Source organism: Diabrotica virgifera, chromosome 6 (assembly GCF_917563875.1).
Source record: "Diabrotica virgifera virgifera chromosome 6, PGI_DIABVI_V3a".
NCBI classification, from domain to species: domain Eukaryota; kingdom Metazoa; phylum Arthropoda; class Insecta; order Coleoptera; family Chrysomelidae; genus Diabrotica; species Diabrotica virgifera.
This window is the reverse complement of record NC_065448.1, coordinates 212,929,343-212,939,708: the sequence shown is the minus strand read 5'-3', so window position 1 is coordinate 212,939,708 and position 10,366 is coordinate 212,929,343. Positions and strand designations below refer to the sequence as shown.

At 33.4% G+C, this 10,366-nt stretch overlaps 1 protein-coding gene across 1 annotated transcript in view; it reads right to left on the bottom strand.

Annotated features, from left to right (window-relative positions):
* Positions 1 to 10,366, bottom strand: part of LOC126886691 (muscle M-line assembly protein unc-89) — a 554,873-nt gene that overhangs the window by 13,151 nt on the left and 531,356 nt on the right. The window lies entirely within an intron of this gene.

Sequence of the window (10,366 nt, the reverse complement as noted above, 5' to 3'; positions counted from 1 at the left end):
TTAATAGGTTCAAAGTTCTTATTTTTGAAAGGGCTGTAGTTGAAAAGACTTGAACGAGTCACTAATCACGTGTTTATGCAAATTTAGAAACACCAAATCTTAACCAATCTTTGTCTTACAGAAAAACAAAAAAATACAAGATATTCAGAGAAGCAAAGCCGACTTTTTTATGGTTTGAGATTTTTGGTACCTCTAATAATTTTTAAGTCATTTTGAAAAAAAAGGAATTTTTTTCAAAATTAAAAATTTTAAAAGTTTTACTTTAAAACCAATTTTTTTTTCAAAAATAAGCACGTTGAATCGATAAAACTTACAGATCATATAAACGCAACATAAACAAAGCAACTTGTAAAGCGGAAACGATTAGTTTCATTTTAAGTTGCTAATTAGGGGATGATTTTCCAGATTTTTTTTTGTCAAAACAAAAGGGACCAACTGTATTTTGAGCGTAACTTGCTTACATTTAATGCTAGAATCTTTTTTTTTATAAAAACAGAAATAAAGTTTTTTTAAAAAAGTTGTAATGAGTTTTGTCCAAAACGTGCTTCATCTTTTGGTTATTTCACGTACAAATATTCTATTTGGAATTTGGCGAATATGAACCTTTTTTCTTTAGCTATACGTCTGCTTCTTCTAGGTCTAGAGACTTCTTGCTCATGCATACACCATTTTTTTCACTTTTTTACAGGCTATATTTTTGCTAAGAATCTTTTTTTTCGATAAAATCTTTTTGAATTATTTGCGAAAAATTGTCTAAAAACGTGTTTGTTTTGTTGAAAAATGAACATATTCACTCGCAAATAACTCGAAAAGTATTGACTTAGTGAAACAATTGTATAGAATAAAAGTTGCTTAGAATTAGTCAGTTTATCGGATTCCGGACTTATTTTGGTTGCCGAGGAACCTTAGAGAATGGTTTAACTGTAGTTCATTACAACCGTTCAGAGCAGCAGCCAACAAAGTGACCATAGCCATTATGATATCCAACCTCCGATAGGAGATGGAACTTTAAGAAGAAGCAGGACTTATTTTGAACGTATGTGTTTCAACCCCCAAGAAGGGGTGAAACTCACCCACAGGGCAAAAGCACACATCGGCACAATATCACTTTTTTTCTTTGACATGTTAGCTAAGTGTATGCCAAATTTCATATCAATCCAAAGGGTTCTTTAAAATCTATAGCAAAGCCGTCAAAGAATGTACGACATGAGAGACAATAAAATCCTGTAAGTGCGAAACTGGAGGGACCTATGCACATAAAGAAATAAGTAAAAGTAACAATCATCATACTGTTTCTTAGCTCCCTCCATATCAAATTAAAAGATTTTTCTGCTTTTTAATAATTTTCTTAAATCTTCAACACACACATAACAAATCTGTATGAGTGGAGTAACAAAAAGGGATAATATGAGTATGTTGGGAAAGTCTGGGGGTGACAAAAATTGATGCTCAAATGATGCCAAAAGAGCATAGGTTAAGATGGTTTGGTCATATTCAACGTCCAGATACACACAAAGAATTGCTGATTTACAAGTTACTGGGAGAAGTAGGAGAGAAATACCAAAGAAGACTTGTGGAAGACACTTAGACAGGACATATCGGTAAAGGAAATTTATGCTAGTATGACTCAATATAGAAACTTATGGGAAAGATAATTAGGGAAACCGACTCTGCACAGGGATAAAGGTAAAGAAAATAACTTAAAAAGTTGGCATTTATGGTTCGATTTGACTGAAATCAATGTGTTTAAATGTGGCATAGTAGCAGGAACGAAGACATCATTAAACCGTTATATCAAACGTTTTTAAATATTTTACACAAGTTTTTAATAAAGAAATATGATTACATATTATATAATATCATGCATTTATGTCACACGATCACTGTAAAACTATTCTAATATTCGCAAATACCTCTAATCTATCTTAAATCATGTTGATTAACTACTATACATAGATCTGCAGAGTTTTACGTCCAACAGCTTTGCCGTTTATGAGACAACCATTATAACGTATTTGAAGCGAATTGTGAACCAGAGCTTAACACACAGGGTGGTCACAATAATATATCATTTAAAACCATTTCTATTATTATACATAAAAAATACTGATATTATTTTTATTTACTGATGGTATCAATAGTCATATGAATATTAACATAGATCTTTAGAAAGTTAATAAGCTAAAATATACTTTATGTTCTTAATTTCTAAAAAGTATTTATAGGCCTGGAACCCGCGTACTAAAAAAAGTTTATTAATAGCAAGCTGAAAATTTGTTAATAACTTAACGGTGTCTAGTCGGACAAATTTTGATGTACGGGAACACTGGAACAGGGGAAGTTTTAAGGTTACAGGTTTCGAACGTCAGACTACGAAAACGTCCCATGTATTTTGTCGGACAGAACTTCCAATTGATTTGTTATGCTTTCATTAAAATCTCATGCAAAAATCAGACTGCTTATTCATCAGTATTCTATTAAAATTCTAAATGAATCAGCAACTTAGTCTATATTACGCTCGTTCTGATCGGCCTATGGTGGAGCAGTACGGCAAGATATAAGGCTTTTCTTCTTCTTCTTCTTTTTGTGTATCTAAACATAACTGTCTGTTTTTCCAATGTACCTCCAGTAAGTTGTCTTTCCATCGTTTTCGTGGTCTTCCCACTGATCGCCTTTCTATTGGGGAACTGGTATTCGCCCTCCTATTTGTTGTCATTCGGCTTACGTGGTCATTCCATTGTACTCTTCTGTTTCTTATCCAGTTATTAATGTTCCCCACCTTGCATCTCCGTCGTATATCTGTACTTCTAGCTTTAGCTCTATCCCATAGTATCTTACTCTCTGCTGTTTCTAGCATTCTCTTTATTCTCTCTGTGTATTTCATTATTGGTCTGATGACTGTTTTGTAAATTCTACCTTTCATTTCTTTTAAAAACTTGTACAATCTACAAATCGTGTTCCCGTTGGAGAATATTTTAGTTGTGTTTTGCGATACTATCCAGATCTGGGCTCTCAAGAATTTGCCGCCCCCTGCCATTTTTTACTTTTTTACCAAAATTTGCCGCCATTCAGCCCATATGTAAATCCTGCCCTGATGCTATCCCTAGTCATTCTCTTTGTGTAGTCGTTTAGTTCTTCTAATTTTTTACCAAAATAGTAAAACCACGGCATTTCTCGAATAAATGAACACAACTGATCCATAACCATTTACTCCCTAGGCAGAGACAGGTCTCATTTGGGTCGTAAACTGGTTGTAACTGATTGCAGATGAGACTAGTTTCCAACCGTTGTTTTAAAACAGTTGCGCCGTGTGTTTAAGACTACATTTAATAATAGGTTTAAAATGTTATACACATAATATAAAATCAAGACGTAGGATTTGGGATACATTTGACTTGCATGGATTTTATTGCAAAACGTCTCGACAAATCAGACCTGGATAATAAGACAATCTACGAGAAAGCTATATCTATAGTAAACTATATCTTCTTTGCAATGCACAATGCATGCATAGCAAAATTATCATTTCGTAACTATAGTATAATCAACTGTTTTAATTTTACAATTGACGCTTTATGATACAACTGCTATGAATAGTATTACGCCTGTACGGCCATCTGTAACTTGACACGCTGCTTGGTGAGGTGAGAAAAAACTGCTACTGACTGGATCACCGCAAACTAAACGCAGTTTGCACCTATTGTTCTTAAGGTAACATGACGTGTTTCTTTCTTGCAGAGTTCGTGGATCTTACTTCCACACACCGTGACAATCTGCGGAATGAGAACTGCGTAGCGCAAGCTCACGGACCGTGAAACCTGCGCCACGTCACTCTGCATGGGAAGTTGGGGTGTTAGTATTTAGTATCATTTCTGTGTTTCACAGAAATTCACTATATCTCACCCTACGTCAACTCACGAAGCTGCGTGTCAACTTGCGGCCGGCCTAACGGAAACAAAGCACATGCGTCATGCACCTCTATTTAATTTATTTGATTCATGCTTTGTTTCATCTAATATTATTTACATAAAATATTAATGATAATGGCAGCTGTATATGATACAGAAAATGTTAAAATCATGTTTAAAATTCAAATAAGTCGCATTAGATTGACAAAACCCTTCAATACAATACTGCAAAAAAACTAACTTGTTATTTATTGTTTCGGTCTACTCGTAATATTCTGGCAAATTAATGAAAGTTGAATTTGGCCATGATGAATAGACAGGTAGTGAGGTGCAACTTTTATACTTCCCCGTGTCTTCTTTTATTCATCATTCGTTTGATTTGCACGTAATAGAAACCACGAATAGGCACAACCAGAAACTGGTCCCCTTAGACGTTTTATTTCTCCGGAAATAATAGTAGGGGAGTCCAAGCGGGGATTTTTGCAGTCATTTGAGCGCGTCAAATTATCATATGGGGAGAAACCTGGTACCCTGCAGATGTACCTCTACCATATATTGGCTCTTAACACAGGGAAGTTCGTTAAGGGGGCCCGAAAAAAATATATCCTTAATAAAAATACTCGAATTTGTCAGATTAAGATAAGGTAAGTTAAGTACATGCAAAAGAGTGTATATTTCAAAAATCTGACGATTTGAGCAAGAAAATGGGTGTCAAAAAGTTTCACAAAAAAAGCGAATATTTCGCGAAATGAACGTCAGATCGAAAAACTAAAAATACGTCTTCAATATTTTTCAAAAATCTATCAAATGGTACCAAACACGACCCCCACGGAGGTGGGGTGGGGGGTTACTTTAAAATCTTAAATGGGACCACCAAATTTTTATTGCAGATTTGGAATCTTTACGTAAAAATAAGCAACTTTTATTCGAGACATTTTTTCGAATTATGGATAGATGGCGCTACAATCGGAAAAAACGATTGTTGGAAATGGAAAATTAAATTAAAAAATGGAAAGTCCCCACTAAAATGGAAACTTTTACTTAACTTTTTTTGGTTTTAGGACCCAATAATCACAACCCAATAGGTCCCCATAACGCTCGAGTGACTGCAAATTTAGCATACTTTGCTCCCCTACCATAAAACTTGTTTACTAAAAAAAAGAATGTGTGTGTACTTTGTACGCACGTAAGAAGTTATACTTCTATTATATGATTATATGATTATAAACGAAATTAATATACTTTTTATTTATATTTTATTTAAATATTAAATTAATTTATACTTAATACTTCTCAAACATTTTTATTAAAACAGTGCCAAAAATTAAAATAATAAAAAAATAAAACACACACAAACACATTAAAAATGCCACAAATGATTTCTGAACATTAATTGTCGGAAAAATTTTTAACTAAATACGTATTTTCTGAAAATAAAATTATATAATAAATATACTTACAATCATAAAATGTATAAAAAAAAATAAAAAAATAAAAGTTTCTATTGGGATTCGAACCAACTTACCACGCGGCTGGTATTTGCGTTGTATTGGGATTCACCCGCATTAAAACTGCACCACAGAGGCAGCTTGTCATTATGTGCGAAGATCGTCTAACTAAACAGATTAACCTTTTGACATTTTTAACTTATGTAAATCAAATTATTTTGATTTTGAATTGAAATGATTTAGAATTGAAAAAATACAACAAAACATAGGGTAAGAAGACAATATATTAGGTGAATATTGATATAAATTTTGATGGTAATCAAATTATGTAAAAAAAAGTATTACATACTACTTATGTATTTTGGTAGGTTCAAGGTAGGTATCGGAGCCCGTATAACGACTAATACATTTCGCAATCACTTGCGTCGTGCAAAGTGGCTATGTTCAAATATCATAACAAAATTTGATCAACTATTTATAAAACACTTACCAGTGAAAGATTCTTTAGCTTTGAATAAGCGAGATCTGCGGCACTCATACTAGTCACAGTTTGATGAGCTTTCACATTGGCATGCAACAATCATCTCTTCTATGTAAATAAGTCCAAAAATATAATATGAAAACTATTTAAAAAGGCAGTATAACCATTAACTAACTTTTTGTTTGTTGTTTCTCTTCCTACAAATTTTAAAACGCAACAAGCATACATTATAACCAAACACAGTCCCACAGCTGTGCCACAGCTGCCATATTGGATAATTTTTGTCATGTCATTTGAACATCCAATCAGAACAAAGTTATAATGCGCATGCGCCCGGTCGCTAGGTTTTCCCATATAAAATTTCACCGTCATTACGCCCGTAAAGAAGTATAACTTCAAAAATTTGATTTTATGCTACCACGTTTAAAATATTTCTGACCTGAGCGAGGCTCGATTTGCTGAGTAAAACATACACTTTCAACTTTTGACCACCCTGTATGAAATCCGAGCTCCGTTACGTAGCATAGACCTGTTTTTATTTTAGGAGTTACATTCGTTAAAAGGGTATTTCATGAAATCCACAAAGCATGGTTAATATACTGAATATTTAGGGTACATTACGATCACAAACTCGGCCATGCAGATGCTATTTTTGGGTTCGTAACTTAAAATATAACGTATTTTACAAAAACCATAAGAAAAATAAAAGATGGAATGAGTTGCTAAATTGGTATTTGACACTTACATACTTATTTGTTGTCCTTCAAATTAAACAACTGTGTCCACGACTAAAAAATCGAATAAAGTCGCAAAATCAATAAAAAATTTGGAAATTATATTAAACATTTTTTTTAAATTATAAATTACGAATACCATACAGTCTATATACATAATATTATTATGTACTGGACAATCTACAGAAATTCTAGAGTATTAATCATGTTTCAAAATAATTGTTTTTTGTAACATGTTTTTCTTTTTTAAAATACTTTACTGAGATTAAATCCCTCATTGTTTGTCTTTTACATCGGAAACTGCTTATATTAAAATAAATTTTGTTAATATGTCTATTTTTCATCGAAACGACATACAATAGACAAAACTTCTAAAATATATTATATCGAAAAAGTCAACGCAGTTAAGTGAAATCGCATGTTAGTTTATTGAATGATCTGTAATAATTACACTCAGGTGCAAAAAAATCGATCCACTTAAAAATTTGGTCATTTTTGATGTCTCGAATTTCATAAACCTGTTGTCTGATTTAAGTGATTTTTTTACCATGCTATAACCATTCATTAACAATATCGCTGTAATAATATTGTTGCTAGACAGGTAAACTGTCATTGTATACCGGGTGTACGAATCAAAATGTGTTTTTTTCTCAAAGTTCGCATCACCCTGTGGACTATTCTAACATTTATAAAATACTGAAACTTAATCCCAACTATAGCCTCAGGTTTTCTTAACATTCCCTTTTTTGAAACTCATTCGCCTATAATGGATAATAAAAAAGTTACATACTTTAACAACTGGCCATGTTCGTCATCAGTACAGGGTGTTTCTAAATAAGTGCGACAAACTTTAAGCGGTAATTTTACATGAGAAAATAATGACAGTTTGCCTTATAATCATATGTCCGCAAAGGCTTCGTTTCCGAGATACGGGATGTTCATTTTTTTTACAAACTGACAATTTATTTATTGCTTTAAAACCAGTTGAGATATGTAAATCAAATTTGATGGATTGTAAGACGTATTGCACATTTTTTGACATACAATTAAGAATTTAATATTCACCATTGGCGTGCAAACGGGTATTATGACCGTTCATATTACGTCTTAAAACCCACCAAATTTGATATGCATATCTCAACTGGTTTTAAAGCAATAAATAAATCGTCAGTTTGTAAAAAAAAATTGAACATCCCGTATCTAGGAAACGAAGCGTTTGCGGACATATGATTATAAAGCAAACTGTCATTATTTTCTCATGTAAAATTACCCCTTAAAGTTTGTCGCACTTATTTAGGAACACCCTGTACTGATGACGAACATGGCCAGTTGTCAAAGTACTTAACTTTTTTATTATCCAACATAAGCGAATTAATCTAAAAACAGAATGTTACGAAAACCTGAGGGTATAGTTGGGTTTTAATTTCAGTATTTTATATGCTACAATAGTCCACAGGGTGATGCGAACTTTGAGAAAAAAACAATGTTTGATTCGTACACCCGGTATACAATGACAATTTACATGTCTAGCAACAATATTATTACAGCTATATTGCTATAGTATGGTATAACTAGACCCAAACCCAGACATCCAAAGTGAAAGTTATCCTCCAACACCAAATTATTCTATATGGTCCACATAATGTTCAGAAAAAAGTCACACCATTTTGAGCGTCGGATTTGGGGGGAGAGGGGGGAGAAATCGGTAAATTCGTAGTTTTTTACGTTTTTCGTAAATATTTTTAAAACTATACGATTTAGCATAAACAACCTTCAATACAAAAATGTTCCACATTAAATTTGAAATAAAAAAGGCCCTATGCATAATCCTTCTAAAATGAACACTTTCAAAGTTACTGAGGTAGTATAGTATAATTGGTCCAAAAAAGGCCTAACCTAAAAATCCAAAGTAAAAGTTTTCCTCCAACACCAAATTGCTCTATATGGTCCACATATTGTTCAGTAAAAAGTTACACCATTTTGAGCGTCCGGTTTGGGGGGGGGGAGATGGGGGAGAAATCGTAACTTAGTAGTTTTTTTTTAAGTTTTTCGTCAATATTTCTAAAACTATGCTTTAGCGTAAACAATTATTTATACAAAAATGTTCTACATAAAATTTAAAACAAAAAAGGTCTGACACATATAACTGTTATAAAATCAAAAGTTCCAGAGTTACGGTGGGTGAAAAGTGGAGGTTTTCGATACTTTTTATATTTCTTGGGCAATTACCTACTGATTTTCTTTAACAGGATTGTGTTTTATAAATCAAATTTGCTATTTCAGTGGCCGATGGTAAGCTAGTGATAAGACCTTGAAGAAACGTCAACCTCACCACCCAAAATTATCATCAATTGCAATTGCCCAAAAAATATAAAAAGTATCGAAAACCTCCACTTTTCACCCTCCGTAACTCTGGAACCGTTGATTTTATAACAATGTGTATAGGACCTTTTTTGTTTTAAATTTTATGTAGAACATTTTTGTATAGAACATTTTTTTTTTATTTATTTACGCTGTAACCACAGGGGTTATTAGCGATCTAAAAAATATAACAAAAGTAAAGTTAATAAAAATTACAATAGGTGATACAGTCCAGAGTCTTTAAGATAATTTATTGTGTTTTTAACATTCATGTTTACTCCTAAGGCTTCCTTTATATTCATTGGGATGGTATACTTCTTTCTTATTGTTTCATATGTTTTGCACTCAGTTAATATATGTTTCACGGAGAGTGTTGTGTCACAGTTTTCACACATAGGCGGCACAGTTCGCGTAAAGAGATGTTTGTGTGTTAGGTTGCTGTGCCCCAGCCGTAAACGTGTTATTTTCACTTGGTCGGGTCTGTTCGCTATTATTTGCGGCCACGGTTTCACTGATTGTTTGATTTCCTTGAGTTTATTTTGCGACGCACTCCATTTATTTTGCCACGCACTAAACACTTTATATTTTATTTCTGACTTCAGGTCATCGGAAGAAACCTCGTTAATAAGGATGGAGTCCTGGCTGAGGGATGCTGAACGGGCTAGTAGATCTACTTCCTCATTTCCTTGTATACCTGAGTGTGATGGGACAAACATAAAGTCGACAGTGATCTTTTTTTTATTTAGGATCGCTATTTCTGATTGGATATGTAAGGCAATTGGATTATTGGTGTAAAGACGTTTGATAATGTTAAGTGAGCTGAGTGAATCGGTTATTATGAGAGACGGGGATTGTTTCGACTCTTTTATGTGGATCAGTGCTTGTAATATTGCATACAACTCTGCAGTGAATGACGACGTAATAGGCTTGAATTTAAATTTTAATGATGTATTGGGTGTGAGGATGGCTGCACCAACACCGTCTGATGATTTGGATGCGTCAGTGTATATCTTGTAGTGATTTTTAAAGGTTTCCATTTCTTTTAAGAATGATTGTTTGATTAGGTCTGTTATGGTCTCACTTTTTTTGTATATACTAAGGTTAGTATTAATTTTGGGAATTGGTATTAACCAGGGTGGAGAAGTTGGGAAATTTGTTGGGATAATTTCAGGAAATTGAAGATGTAGGTCATGAAGGTTTCTCCTAATTCTTTCGTAAAATGGTGGATCTAATCTTGTTGCAGAGAAAGTGCCTTGAAATCGATCTGTGAATGTATTGGTATAAGTAGGGTGTTCTTTATTACTGGCTATTTTAGAAGCATATGAGAGAGAAAGATATTTGCATCGTAAACTTAGGGGTGGTTCTCCTGTTAAGCATTGTAAACTTTCAACTGGTGTCGTTCGAAACGCACCTGTAGCTATTCGTAGAGCCGCG